Here is a 14,158-nt window from a genome sequence, read left to right as displayed (position 1 = left end):
GCCCTCCAGGACCTCCCCTGCAGAGTCCCCTGTCCCTGCTCTGCTCCCTTGGCACCTGGGAGAGGGGCCTAAGGCCACCCCTCAGCCTCTCTGTCCACGCCCCACCCAACTCCTTTTGATCAAGTCCTTCTAGACTTGGCCCTGCTGACAGGCACAGAACTAGTGCCTTCAGGTCCTAGCAACTCGCCTGAGGAGGCCCAGCCTTGGCGGTCAAGGTCATTTGGATGGAGGCCAAGTCTGTGGGAAGGGCTGAGAGCATGCTGTTATTTTCTACCCTGGATTATTTCTAGTTGCACAGTTTCTTTTGTCGAAATGGAGGACCTTTACAGGAAGGCTGGTGATCTGGCAACTCAAAAGTCAACAACAGAAAACCGGTCTTCTTTTCTGTTTGGTTTCTGAGCAAAGAGCCACAGTGTATGGAGGGCTGAGCATTAGCCACCCTCTGTGCAGGCTCTGTCCATATCTTTCCTGTTGTTCTCTCACATCAGCTCTAGGAAGTGTCGGCTCCATTTTTCAGATAAAGAAACAGAAGAAAAGGTCCTAGGCCTGAGAGTACTGGTGGACTTCTCTTTTTTGCCCCCACCACAAGGGGCAGCAGTGGGGCTGGAACCCCATGGAGGCCCACCTGCCCTTCCGTCAGGGCTGCTTCATCCCAGAAAATGGCCCCAGTCATCATGGTCACCTTCGCCTTCCAGAGGGAGGGACAGAGGAGTGATGGGTGTTACTCCATGAGGACCACACCCTACAGTTTGGTCTGACAATTACCCTGGAACACAGACCAGGAATCTGACCTGATTTTTGCAGTAAGGTAGCTGCTGGCAGGGGCGAGGAGGGGGCTTTCTTCCAGCAACTCAGGGGAGGAACCAAGATTCAAACCAAGTTTGTCACTGCCTATTGTAAACGCCACTCCTTGTTTAAAGTTCCTTTTTTTTTTCTTTAAATCATTTTTTTCCTCAGTAAACTCCCTCCTACTGATTCTTCTCTCTTCCACTAGCATGAGTTTATCTGGACATAAAGCAAAACCACCCTGAGATGCAGAACTCAGCTAATCCAGAGGAACTATGTCCAGTTGTCATGAAGGTCCTCTGCTGAGAATGCCTAATTGACGCCAGACCATCATGGACTCAATAAACACAAGCTCATGAGAGAGCCACCATGGGAACTGCAGACTCAAATCAAGGTGAGGATTCAGCAAGACTTAAATCCAGGGACGTGAGCTGAGACCACCCCATTTGGAGATCCTAAGGATTCGCCAAGCTAGATATCATATTCAAAAGCAGAGATATTACTTTGCCAACAAAGATCCATCTAGTTAAGGCTGTGGTTTTTCCAGTAGTCATGTATAGATGTGAGAGTTGGACTGTGAAGAAAGCTGAGCGCCGAAGAATTGATGCTTTTGAACTGTGGTATTTGAGAAGACTCTTGAGAGTCCCTTGGACAGCAAGGAGATCCAACCAGTCCATCCTAAAGGAAATCAGTCCTGAATATTCATTGGAAGGACTGATGCTGAAGCTGAAACTCCAATATTTTGGCCACCTGATGTGAAGAGCTGACTCATTTGCAAAGACCCTGATGCTGGGAAAAATTGAAGATGGAAGGAGAAGGGGACGACAGAGGATGAACTGGTTGGATGGCATCACTGGCTCAATGGACATGAGTTTGGGTAAACTCCAGGAATTGCTGATGGACAGGGAGGCCTGGCGTGCTGCAGTTCATGGGGTCACAAAGATTCGGACATGACTGAACGATTAACTGAACTGCACTGAAGAACTTATAAAAAATTTCAAAAGGATAAATATGCACATAGATACATGTTTAATGGAATCACTTTGCTATACACCTGAAGCTAATACAATATTGTAAATCAACTATACTTTAATAAAACATGGAAACAAACAAGTCATTCCCTACTGAGTTCAAAGGTGAGTTGATGCTGGAGAAGTAGGGCTAGAGACTCTCACCAGGGGAAACCCTTCTTACTGGAATATCAGACCCTGGGGAGGGTGATAGAGGAGCCCCTGCTACTTGTGCTGGATCTCTACAATCCTAACTCTTTGGCTTTCTCCCATTTTCAAAGCTCCCCTATTCCTGGCCTCTCATTGCTAGTCTCCCTGCCTCTCCCTTATTCTGCCCTCAGTGTCTTCTTCAGTCCACAGTAAGTGCTTTCTCCCCTCGACCCTGCACGCGTCCCTGGTCCCTGCACTGCTCTAGGGGTGGCCCAGTCGGGCCCTACTGCAGACTCTCATAGATCCTGGTGAGCTTCTCCAAGTTCTTCTCCAGCTCCTGGGCTTTCTGCCTCATGTTCTCAGCCGATGCTGTCTTTGCCCCGTCCTGCACGTCCTGTGCGTCCTTCACCAGGGAGTACAGGTTTACATTTTCCACCACCATGGTGGAATTACCTGTTACAGCAGCTGCTGCTCCCAGCCCTATTCCAGTGGCTGAGAGTCCCAGACTGAGGCCTGCTGTAAAGCATGCCAGAACCATGCCAAGGATGCTCAGGGCACCAGACACAATGCTGGTGGAGGAGGGTACCGCATGGGAGATGGTGCAGTCCCTGTGCACCTTGTCAACATTGTCTGCGAGCTCACGGAGCTTTTTTATGTTCTCTTTCAGCTCCTGTTTTACCTGAGGAAACTCCTTCAAAAACCTCTCCTTTTCCTGCTGGTATTTTTGGACCCTGTCTTGGTCCTCCCTGGACAAGTCTGTTTGCAGCTTGATCAGATATTCACAGAGTACATCTGCCTCTTCCCTGTAACAATGAACATTAAAGCCTTAGAAAGACAGTTTGCTTGTCTATGAAACAGGCTCAACAAGCTCTATCCTGCATAAACCACAGAGATTTATTGTAAATCACAAGAATTATACTAATGTAAAAAAGTTTCCAAGCTTAAACCCTCATTTGGATATTGCTAGTGCTCCATGTACTTATTCAGTCATGGAATAAATAAGCAAAGGTCATCTTAGGAGACCTTTAACTTAAGAGAGATATTTGATATCTCTCTTAAGGCAGACCAATACCATCACTTGCAGACTGTGTGTAAAATGGGAACTTCACAAATAAACAAAGAGAATTGGGATTAGAGCAGAAAACCCTTCATTCAAGGACCTTAGTGTATAGTGAGGAGTCCTCTTTTTCTTTGCTCTTGGCTGCTAGGATGTGGTCACTAGGCCCCAAGAATATTCTGGCTGATAAGAATGTCCTCGTCTGCCTGGGGCTTTGGCCACTGGACAGTCTGATGAGTTGACATGTGATGGGCCTCTGGGTCACGTGGTATCAGTTCTGACCTCTGGAGGAGCTGGGTGCTAGGGCATTAGTCTGAGCTCTGGGAGGGGCTGGAGATGACAGGTCAGGGTAATTTGTTGTTAAATAGGGTGAGCACCCTGGTGGGCAGTGCTCCATGTGTCCTGCCACACTGGACCTAGGACAGTAATGCATCCTGGGGACAATGTAAGCTTCGAGTGTGAAACCTGCCCAGATCTGCCCTGTGGCTGATGGGAAACTGCCCCCTTCCCTGTAATAAATCATAACTGAGATCCTGAAGCTTTAAGTGAGTCTGTGCATCCTTCTAGGGAGTTCTAGAACCTGAGGGTGGTTGTGGGATCCCCCAGTTTTTCCCTGAGGGAAATGTAAGGACAGTCCTGGGACTGTGCCCTCACACTTTTCAGATTGGCTAACTGTGCGCCTAGAATTTTATTTTTTTAAAATCAAAACTCAGCTAGAAGGACCCTTAACGATCATTTTGCTGGCATCTGCTCTCACCCAAGCCTGATACCCTTGGCCTTCTCAGCAGAAGGACACTGGGTCTGTCCACTGCCCATATTGACTGGGAAGCAGGAGATGTGCTGTGAGCCCTGTTCCTCGTGGGCCCTCCAGCCCACCTCAATGACTCCTGACCCGGCACCCAGGGCCCCTGAACAGTCAGGGGTTACATGTTAATTTGTGACAGCTTCATGAATGTCCACCCCAAGGCTGTGTGGAACTTTATGGAACGTCTAAAGATTCAAGAGACTTGAGGAAACACCCATCTGAACGGCTGAGACTGAAGAGACTGGCACTTGCACAGCTGGTGGAGGAAGTGTTTTCCTCTTTGGTGGGGATGCATGAGGCTCCTCAGAATCCCTCAAATGACACACAATCGCAGCCACTTACTATGACCCTGGAGGGCTCCCTGAGCCACACGGCCTTCCCACTGTCAGGGTGGCTCCACGTAGACTAGAAGAGGGTCCCAGATGGAGGGAGATTCCAGGTCCCAGGCAGGTTATGGAGGACACGGTCTGCAGGGCCCTCTAGCCCAGCTTGAGGGGATCCCATCAGGAAGGGAAGAAATGTTCCCTCTCCCACTCCCAGGACCTCTGCTCTGGTCACAGCCCCTTCAGTTCTGTGTCCTTTGGGCCTACTCTCCTCACTCTAGTTCTGGCCCTGCTGCCCAAGCCTGCCTACTAGTCCTCCAACCTGGCCCCTCTGCTCCACCCTGACCCTTAGGTCTGACCTTGGTCTAGGCCTCCCTGGTTCTTTGGACAAGATGACTACACTTGGTTCCCCACCACTGACTCTGCATTTCACTCTGAGGCCATCACTATAATCCATCAGATTGATTTGCTATTCCCACTGGACACTTAACACAACAAATCTGAGACTCAGAGTCTTAAACCCACAGGCCCAGAGTTAGACAGGGCTAGATCCAGGATCCCACCAGGTCCAATCAGTTCCCCTCCAGCCTTTCTGCCTTATTGGGCAGCAGGAACCTGCAGTGTTGGTATAATTCCTAAGACAGAGAATGAAAGAATTCTAGTCGGAATCCCCAGAAACACAAAATGATGTTTGGGTCAGGATTTTCTGACTTGACCCAAAGGAAGTCCTCTTGGTTCTCGTCTCTAGGAAGAAGGTCCCTGATTCTTCCCAACAAACTTATTTTAAAATTAAGATCGAAAAAAAAAATTAATAAAATAAAATTAAGATCGATTGAGCACCTACTCTGTGTCAGCAATCATGAAAAGCACTTGCATGCATGATCTCAGAATACTCACAGTAAAACTGAACAGATGATGAAGCAGAGAGTAGTTCAATAACTCATCCAAGGTCATATAACCTGCCCTTCCTTGCAGGTTTCCTCTCTTCTCAACCCACCATCATTCAATGCCAACAAATAACACGGAGGAAACATTCCACATAGGATCTTGAGGAGGAACATCCTCGGATCCTGCCTGGAGGAAACTAACCTGGGAAAACCTTCCTGGGGGCATGTTGGGGACATTCCTGGTGTACCTGCATGGTTACCTGGACAAATCGGCCTCGGTCACAAAATTCTCCCAGGGTTTGTCTTCAGTGAGCAGGAATTACAGTTCTTCCAAACTCACACTCTACTGGACATACTCAAAGACATCCTTATAAAAGCTTTGGCTCTCTAGACAGGAAAATAAAAATTGAAGTTTCAAGTAAACTATGGTGTGATGTAAACAGTATCGAGTATAAGTGGTTAAAGTTCACCTTTCTGAGCAGCATTCATCTGGCATGCTGTTGATGGATTTATCTGGGGTCTCAGGTGGACTGTATGCACCAGCCCCAATTCATAAGTTAACGCCCAGACCCGCCCACTCTGCAATGACTGTATTAGAAGATAGGGAGCTTTAGGCAGTAATTAGGTGAAATGAGGCCTTAAGTGTGGGGCCTTAATTCAGTAATATCAGTGTCCTTATTAAATGAAGAGACGTCAGCTCTCTTCCTTTCTCTCTCTTCCCTGAAGTATTAAGTGTCCTTAGGTTTTTTCTCATGGATCACTAAGGGAGAAATGTGAGCATCACTCAGGGCTCACATGGAGGGAACCCACAGCACTAGATCTGTGTGTTGACTGACTGGGGTGGTGTGGGTGGAGGAAACAACTGAGCACCTGGGTGTCTGCATGGGCATTTGAGAACAATAGAACTAGTACCGGCCTGAGGCAGTCACCTGGTAATCAGGTGTTTATACATGGGAGCCCTGGGCAGGTGCCCTAGCACAGCACAGGAGAGAGGGGATTCTAGAGAAGGGGAGAGGTTCTACCTGGAACTAACACATTCCAGGTAGAGGGGACAGCACGGCACTAGGCAGGACCTACTATGCGGCAGGCCCTAGCCCAGGCCACCGACACACATTATATTTGATCCTCATCACAACATAGGGAAATATTCTTCTCATTTTACAGCTAGGACAGGTAAGGTGCTCCAGGTCACACAGGTGTGGGAAGAAGCAAAGTCCAGATTGGGGTTCAGTTTAGAGTCCGCTGACCCTCACAGAGCAGCTGGGTGGGCAGCAGGGCAAGGGTGGAGGAAACAGCCTCTGTGTTGACACCCCAGGGTCTGGGAGCAGAAGGAGGCTTGGACCAAGGGAGAGGGCAGGAGAGGCTCCAGGGGACCTCCTCTCTCTGTCCCACCTGGCCTTGGGGACTTGCTCTGCTGTGCCCACCCCATCCATGGGCTGTCCTGGCCTCACTTCTGAGTCATTAGCTGGGGGTCAGGAGGCAGGGGGAGGAAGTTAGCATCTTGTCCGTGGCTCCCTGAGGAAAGGACCAGGGAAGAGGCTGTGGGGACAGACCACGAAGTGTCAGGGGACTCCCCATTGCCTCTCTGGGGGATGCTTATCCACACCTTTCTTGGTTCTTGATTACTGGGCAGGTTAATTTGGCCTGGAGCCACCACCCTCAATTCTGGGTCACAAGTAGGAACCTGCCAGAGAGGTGGTGGCTGACTACCTGAGTGGTCCTTGGGAACTTCTGAGCTCATGGTGGCAGCAGCAGGGTCTCAGAGATCTCCCTTCAGTTCACTGGTCTGTGTCAGGCTGGAAGAAGGTGTCCTTTCACCCTTGGGGAAGAGAAAAGAGATTGTGGGCTTGATTGCACGTGAGCAGTGGCTGAGGGAGCAGCGAGGGGCGAGGTCCTGGGTGGTTTCGCCTGGGACAGCCACCAGTGCCACCATGTGCCGGGAGCCGGTGAGGCATTCCGCTCGTGACAAAGGTCATGAGGAAGGAGGCTCGGCATACGCAAAGGCGGGATCGAGCCTCAGGAGTCCACCCGGATATTCTCGAGCATTCCCCCCCCCCCCCAAAAAAAAAAACCCAGAGTCTGCCTACTTTATTGCTTTGTGCTCTCACCTCTGACTTTACTGGGGGCTGTCCCCTACCACCATCTCACTCTCTCTGTCAGAGTTAACTTACAGCTCCAATTAATAAAGTTCCTGGGCAATTAGGAGTGTTTAAATCCAAACCCCTCAGATGGCTCTCTAACTCGCCTGACAAGTTTACCCGGACTCCTGCAGCTATGCATACGATTGTTTACAGTCTCCCAGCCTCGAGAGGCACGGGAAGCTTAAGATATTCAAATAGCTTAGAGCCTCTCAGAGAGTTAGAAACTGTCAGAATAAACTAGTATAGGATTTCATTGATGAGTCAATGTTTGTTGCCAAGTTTTCACATCCCCTGAATTGTATCCTTGAATATGTATTAATTAATAGTGGGTATGTAGAAAAAATAAGTAGTGGCCTTGGTGTTAGTAACTTTAGACCCTTAAGGTAATAAATTCTTTCCTTTGTTGTAAACCCATTACACATCCGCCCTATAGGAATGCAATTTTATCTTCGGAAGATGGCGCCAAACCTTAAAATAATTACTCTTAGAGAAAATAAGTCTTTGTTGATAAGTGCTTGTCAAGAGTCATAAAATGTTAGTAGGCCTTCTGGCCAGAAGATGATGTAAATCACCTAAACCATTTGTATACGATAAATTTGCAGGAAAGAACCCTGGTTTTTGATAAGAATCAAAGACCTATGACTTTGCATCCCCTATTATCCTCTATGTGTAACTTAGTGTATAAAAGCCCCTGTTAAAAATAAAGCTACGGGCCTTGCTCACCAACGCTTGGTCTCCCCATGTCATTCTTCCCTTTAACTTCCAGCTGAGTCTCCATCTGGAGCACGGAACCCACCACGCTTACTAATTATGCCTGGGGTTCTAAGACCCACTCGAGAAGGTGTCTAGGGTGAGGCACCTTCCGCTATTCGAGAGGGCGCCTGCGGCCTACGTAAGTGGTGCAAACTTCTTGTCTTGAAGTTTTATTGGTCTCCCGCGTAAACCAAGCTACTCAGCTTCTTTTCTCCACTGAATTTTCCTACTGAGCTATCCTCATTCTATTACTCTTTATATCTTTGATAAATAAATAAATAGTCGCCGACGCCGTCTCCCCTTCGAATACCCTGGATCAGCCGGGGCTGGTCCTCGGCAACCATGGATTTAACCTAGTGTGGTTCTCTGTCCCCTGGGCTCTGCAGATCACTTGTTAAGGAAAGTTACTCATCCTACCGCTGTCCTCCCCAGTCAGAGTTTTGCTCTCCTGTTGGGGTACAAGGAGAGGATAATCAGACAGGAGAGAGCCATCTGCGAAGTTATAGGAGCAATAAAACCAGAGACAGAAGATCAGGTAGGAAGGGAATCCCCTGGAAATTACATGAGGTTGGGAATGTTTGTGTTACTAATTGATTATAGGTGATATTGATCCACTGTCTATGATGTGCAGGCCTCTGAAACTCACGTAAACTTAGGTCAGTCCAGGTTTTCCCATTTCTGCTGGAGCCCGGCCTTGAACCCAAGTCTTTCTGATCCAAAGTCCAGGTTTGTGATGACTATGCTCTACTTGCTTTAATGTACAAAAAATGTCAATTTGTGGATGTATGTTAGTCGGAAAATGACTCTTTTTATTGCAAAATGATGTCATGCACCCTGTGCTCGAGTCTCTGCCTTGATAACATTCCTGGTGCTGTAGCTCCCACGGCCCACATCTTCCTCGCTTCTGCAATAGCCTTTATCCCACAAACCTTTTTTCTGGAGTCCCACCAGCCCCACTCCAATCCCTGCAGCCCTGCCCTGGTCAGCTGAGGACCCGAATGGTGTCATCTTTGCTGTCCACTCCTGATTGTTGGACTTCAGGCTGTTTTAAATTCTTTATGTAAGTAATAGTGCAAAGAACACTCTTCTTGCATAAAACTTTGCCTCCTTTTAAGATTCTTTCATTAAGCTATTTCTAGAAGTAGAATGACTGGATCCAAGGGTATCAACATCTAACATTTTTTCACACTTAAGCTACTTTGTTATGCAAATAAACTGTACAAATTTACATTCACACATATCATATGTGATGGTGTCCATCCTTTGTCTTATCTCCATTATTTTTTTAAATAGCAGATCTTCATATAGAGAGCACTTCTTTTGGTTCTGGTTGTGACTATCTTCTGTTGGGAGATGAGAAAAGAAAGCATGTCAATTACACTTAGGCAGTATTTTAAGAAGGCAAAAGAGTACTTATTTAAGTATTCTTGCTGAGACCTGACTGAAATGATAGTAAAGGTCCTTATGGTTATAGTAGCAGCTACTCATGAGAGGCTTGTATTTCTGATTTTGCTGTGCACTGGTAGTTACTCTAAGACTTTATAAATTATAATCCATATTGTTCTGATAACCAGGAGGTGTGTACCGCTGTATCCCCGTTTACAGCTAAGGAAGCTGAAGCATAGATGTTCTGTGATTTGCCCAAAGTCAGAAATCTTCTTCATGGAGAACTGGATCCCACCCCACTCTCTGGGTTCAAGATCCCATACCCAGCTTCTTTTCATTTTGCTGCTAACAACAATAATAAATAAAAAGCAGGGATGGTGGTGACAGGAACCCAGAGTTTTCACACTCCTTCCCTTGGCTGAAAATTATGACTGCTTTTTATTTACCAATTGCACCTTTATCCTTGCTCTGGTCACCCCTCTCAGTAGATAGAGTTACCGAGACAATCTCTGGTAAAACTGCCCCTGCCATTCTCTGCAGCACTCAGTCTAGGTGTGGGACTTGGTACTGGGGCATGAATCAACAAGATTCTCAAAGACATAGCATTACACCTCTTTTACCTACAGTTGAGTAATTCCCTTTGTTTTCCTTGTCTGTCTTCATAAAAGCTCTTTCTGGTAGAGAGTGCCATCAGACTTCTGAGCGTTTCCATTTATGGGCATCCCATGCTTTTCCAGAAGATCATCCTCTGCCAGTAAAAGAAGATGTGAGACCTACATGGTCTATGCTCTCCACCATCTTGGTTTAAGAAAGCTTTTGTATGAACATTGTACTCTCAGGTAGCAGAAAACACCTGCTTTTTTTTTTCAAGTCTCCTTACTCCAGCCATGATATTTTTATAAGAGGAGAAAGAGGAAGAGAGAACTGTGGGAAAACATGAGGCTTACCTGAAATTGGATATCCTATCCTGAGACTTGAAGACTTGAGCAGGACATTCCTAAACCTCCCCTCCCACAGGATGTCCAGTCCAGGTCTGGTCTGGGTGTCGGGCCGAGCTTCCTCTAGCCTCTTGCTCTCTGCTCCCAAACTGCTGCCTGGGACTTTGAGGGGAAAAGCATGGAGTCATTTCCTGACTGCAATGGAGGCACTTTTGAAAGCAGAGAAATGGGTGTGCTACTCTTTGACTGAGAAAAGTACCATTTAAACATGTCCTGCTTGAATCAGGAGAAGGAGAAGGAAAAAAAGGAAGGGGGGATGAAGAGAAAGAGAAAGAAACAAAAAGATTCTAAACAATCAATCAACAAATTCCAAAGGATCTAAATGAAAATGGAGAAGAAAAAGAACTAGAAACATATTATAAAAAATGTTAAAAATAATTTTGGGTTGTGGAAACCATTCTCATCAATTGCTGGAGCCATAAGGAAGGTCTGATTTATTTGACCTCTTGAAAACTAAATATTTCAAAAGGATGCTACAAACCAAGTCAGAAAAGAATGAGAGACTGGAAGACACTGTTTGCAATATTTATAGTAGACAAAGATGAACATTCCCAACACAGAGAGAGCCTAAAATCCACAGGAAAAGACTGAATGCCGTTTTTCACAAATGGGTAAGAGATGTGAACGAACAAATCCCAGGGAGGCAACTTGCCCAGAGTCACACAGCCCTCTGTGGACAGAGTGGGAGCAAGTCCAGACCTTCTGACATGCGTATGTAAGGGAGGGGAGTGAAATGTGATTTTAATAACCCAGAAATTTCTAGGATGCCTCCACCTTTATAAACACTTAGATCTAATCTCATGCCCCTCTTGTTATACTGATGAATCTACAGTTTTGTTAGGGGAAGCACACTGATTGAAACCGCCCACCCTGGCCAGGCACCATAGTAACCATTTGCATGAGTTGTTTTATGACAGGAGATCCTTATAAGGAATATGGAACTAATAAGCCACCACCAACCGGAAGAGCTCGAGAACGCTCTAAAGCAAACACCGCGTGTCCGTCCACTTCCCAGAATCCCTCTCGCTAGCATCCATCTTGGTTGAGCGATGCGTGCGCCACCAGCAAAGACTCTGAATTAGAATGATTGGCCAAAGACCACCCAGAAACTAATCCCATCACCACAAAAGCCGAGACTGTGAGCCACGTGGCAGAGCAGTTCTCCTGGGTTCCCTTACCCTACTGCTCTCCACCCGGGTGCCTTTTCCCAATAAAATCTCTTGCTTTGTCAGCACATGTGTCTGCTCGGAGAATTCATTTCCGAGTGTTAGACAAGAGCCCAGTTTTGGGCCCTGGAAGGGGTCCTTCTTCCTGCAACAGTTTGGCTTCTTGTCTTAAGATCATAAACCCTGTATCATCATGTGGGCGTTGCACAGCAGGGCCTGCGTCTCCCACTTGGTCTCCTGTCCTTCCTCTCTCAGGCCTTCATTTTTCCCCAGGACCTGGCACTGAGCAACACTCAGGGCAGTGTGGGTGATCAAACCTGATTCCTTGTATCACAAAAGAAACCGTTTACCTCATCAGCCCCCGCACAGCACCCAGGGGCAGACTCAAGGCGGCCAGGCCACAAGGAGGAAGGACTCTAGCCCCCCTGCCCTCCTCCATCCTCTCAGCTTTCTTGAAATTTCCGAAAGGACTGAGCACCCACAACATACACCTTCCTTCTGGGGTCGCTGCTCATGTCTCAGGGGTCCACATCCCAAGCTGAGACCACCTGAGCAGGCGTCTACCTCCCTCTTCACTGTTCAGGGGTCCCGGGGGTGGGAGGAAGCCGTCAGAAACACCTGCTTCCACATCCAGGCTCTGTCCTTCGGGCCATGGTCTCACGTCTCTGAGCTTCCATTTCCCTTCTTTTGTCAACTAGTGACAATCAAGGTTTTCTCAGACAGTCCTCCTGAGGATGGGGAGATGGGCGGGGGTCCTACCCACCCTGCTTACCCAGGAGTCTTCCTCTGGCTGAGTGTGGACAAGATCCAGTTCTCAGCCTGTAGATACAGCCACCTTCTGTGTGTCTCTGCAATAAACCACGCACACCTTCTGGTCCCAGATATATTCGGAGAACCAAAAGGGAAAGTGAAACCCTCACTTCTGAGTGCCTCAAGTTACCAACATCCTGCCCACAGGGCCCCACCTAGACCTATTTCACCCTCCTGCTGTCCCCTTAGAGAAACAACCCCAGCCCTGACATCTAACGTCCTTCTGACACAGCCCACCCTGCCTTGGCTCCTTGAAGGAGACCTGCCACCAACACACCATGAGCCCCTTGGCCAACCACTCCTCCACCCCTTGGCCGTCGTTCCACCCCCTCAACCCTCTCCACCCACCCACTCACAAGCCTGCCTGCTTTATTCACCCTCATGCCGCCAGCAAGTGGCACAGTTGCAGAACACACCAGCTCCTCACTGCATACTGGTCATATTGCTGCTGCCGAGGGTCACATCCACGTGGTTTCTAGGGTTTGTTCATGCAGGTCCTTCTGCCAGGGACACCTGCTGCATCGAACCCGGAGAAATCATACTCACCTTGTAAAGCCAAAGTCTGGCATCACCTCCTCTGAGAAGCCCTCCAGGACCTCCCCTGCAGAGACCCCTGTCCCTGCTCTGCTCCCTTGGCACCTGGGAGAGGGGCCTAAGGCCACCCCTCAGCCTCTCTGTCCACGCCCCACCCAACTCCTTTTGATCAAGTCCTTCTAGACTTGGCCCTGCTGACAGGCGCAGAACTAGTGCCTTCAGGTCCCAGCAACTCGCCTGAGGAGGCGCAGCCTTGGTGGTCAAGGTCATTTGGATGGAGGCCAAGTCGGTGGGAAGGGCTGAGAGCATGCTGCTATTTTCTACCCTGGATTATTTCTAGTTGCACAGCTTCTTTTGTCGAAGTGGAGGACCTTTACAGGAAGGCTGGTGATCTGGCAACTCAAAAGTCAACAACAGAAAACAGTCTGATTTTCTGTTTGGTTCCTGAGCAAAGAGCCACAGTGTATGGAGGGCTGAGCATTAGCCACCCTCTGTGCAGGCTCTGTCCATATCTTTCCTGTTGTACTCTCACATCAGCTCTAGGAAGTCTGGGCTCCATTTTTCAGATAAAGAAACAGAAGAAAAGGTCCTACAGCCTGAGAGTCCTGGTGGACTTTTCTTTTTTGCCCCCACCACAAGGGGCAGCAGTGGGGCTGGAACCCCATGGAGGCCCACCTGCCCTTCCATCAGGGCTGCTTCATCCCAGAAAATGGCCCCAGTCATCATGGTCACCTTCGCCTTCCAGAGGGAGGGACAGAGGAGTGATGGGTGTTACTCCATGAGGACCACACTCTACAGTTTGGTCTGACAATTACCCTGGAACACAGACCAGGAATCTGACCTGATTTTTGCAGTAAGGTAGCTGATGGCAGGGGCGAGGAGGGGGCTTTCTTCCAGCAACTCAGGGGAGGAACCAAGATTCAAACCAAGCTTGTCACTGCCTATTGTAAACCCCACTCTTTGTTTAAAGTTCCTTTTTTTTCCCCTTTAAATCATTTTTTTCCCAGTAAACTCCCTCCTACTGATTCTTCTCTCTTCCACTAGCATGAGTTTATCTGGAAGTTAAGCAAAACCACCCTGAGATGCAGAACTCAGCTACTCCAGAGGAACTGTGTCCAGTTATCATGAAGGTCCTCTGCTGAGAATGCCTAATAGATGCCAGACCATCATGGACTCAATAACAAAAGCTCATGGGAGAGCAAGCAGGGGAGCTGCAGACTCAAATCAAGGTGAGGATTCAGCAAGACTTAAATCCAGGGACATGAGCTGAGACCATCCCATTTGGAGATCCTAAAGATTCAATGACAATAAAATTGGGCTCCACTTGACCCCAACATCACAAGAGAATTACC

General features: G+C 48.0%; 1 protein-coding gene across 9 annotated transcripts in view; it reads right to left on the bottom strand.

The window, feature by feature from the left end:
- LOC109559512 (apolipoprotein L3-like) overlaps positions 1-12,528 on the bottom strand; it is a 78,688-nt gene extending 66,160 nt beyond the window's left edge. For 4 of the 9 annotated variants that reach the window (XM_070789758.1, XM_070789746.1, XM_070789757.1 and 1 more), the window contains exons 1-5: positions 12,235-12,528; positions 10,246-10,398; positions 9,923-10,046; positions 6,729-9,255; positions 2,626-5,405 (exon numbers count right to left, since the gene is read on the bottom strand). The gene's annotated coding sequence lies outside the window, so the exon portion shown is untranslated. The remainder of the gene's footprint in view (positions 1-2,625; positions 5,406-6,728; positions 9,256-9,922; positions 10,047-10,245; positions 10,399-12,234) is intronic. The other 5 variants (XM_070789750.1, XM_070789751.1, XM_070789749.1 and 2 more) reach the window with 4 other exon arrangements.
- Between the last annotated feature and the right edge of the window lie 1,630 nt (positions 12,529-14,158).

This window comes from Bos indicus, chromosome 5 (assembly GCF_029378745.1).
Source record: "Bos indicus isolate NIAB-ARS_2022 breed Sahiwal x Tharparkar chromosome 5, NIAB-ARS_B.indTharparkar_mat_pri_1.0, whole genome shotgun sequence".
Classification (NCBI taxonomy): Eukaryota; Metazoa; Chordata; class Mammalia; order Artiodactyla; family Bovidae; genus Bos; species Bos indicus.
The sequence above is the reverse complement of the archived record's forward strand: the minus strand, read 5'-3'. Positions and strand labels throughout refer to the sequence as shown.